This window comes from Poecilia reticulata, linkage group LG10, assembly GCF_000633615.1.
Source record: "Poecilia reticulata strain Guanapo linkage group LG10, Guppy_female_1.0+MT, whole genome shotgun sequence".
NCBI lineage: Eukaryota > Metazoa > Chordata > Actinopteri > Cyprinodontiformes > Poeciliidae > Poecilia > Poecilia reticulata.
In genome coordinates, this window is record NC_024340.1 from 28888216 (window position 1) to 28889355 (window position 1140).

Below are 1140 nucleotides of genomic sequence, written 5' to 3' on the forward strand. Positions count from 1 at the left end.
CCTTGGAAATTGCAGGGGTTTTTTTTAGTTCTCATGGTTTACTTCACACAGTTTTATTTATGAAATCACCCTCCCATATGGTTTTATTTGCTTTAAGGTTAGAAAGTACTTTCACCCAACTTCAACAGATTCTTTGTCAATTTTACTTAAATCAACGCCAGCAGGTGGCATCAGGGAAATGAATGTTCTGTTAAAAGATGTGGTAATGGTGATAATCCCAAATGTCATCAGATAAAAGACAAACATTTTTCTGCTAAATTATATAGAAATCAAATGCATCTACTGGGCCTGGGCCTCTTCTGATCACACAGCACTCTCTGTTACAGTGTAGGGTATGATTAGTGGTCGTCTTCAAAGTGCTGGTGTTAGGATGCTTCAGCAAAAAAGGTTGACCCATATCTTTCCTTATTTGATCAGTCCCAGCTCAAAAAATATGCTCCAAGCAAAGCCTGGGACCTGTGTGCTGTCAGAAGCTAAAATAACTGATTACTAAACATTTAACATCGTTTCTTCCTAATAATGCATATTTCACACCGGTAAAATATCTACAATTTAGCAGCACAGACTTTGCTCAGAATCATGAAATAAAACCTTCTCTGCATGAAGAGAAGATCTTTGTGAAGGATCAGCTGTTTCTCTTTCTAATCAGTGCAGAGTGACTAAAGGCAAGTCACAGAATCAGTTAAATGACTTTAACATTGTTGGCTACAGCATTGCACTCTGTGCTACTCCCTAGTTAAAACATTAAGTCAGTTAAACTCTGTATCAGTGTTGCAACAGGAGCTAAAACCTGATCCTCTGATTCACCTGCACTTTCAAACAGGTCTCAAACTTTTGGAATTGTATTAATTTCACACACTTATTTCAAAAGCTGCCATCATCCATGTTCAAAAGTGCACTGTCAAGTGCTTACTTCTGTTAATTTTCGTTGTCAAGTTAATTTAATTATCTTACAGTTCTTAGAAATATATATATATAGATTTTTAATTTGTCCAGTCATGAGGAAGATTTCTGACTTGGCATTTACACCCAACAAAGAAGCTGAATGCAAGTATATTTATTAATGGACAGTTGAGTGAAAGGAAAACATGTTGGAGAAAAAGATGCACAAGCAACAGAGATAAAATCTTTATATATATA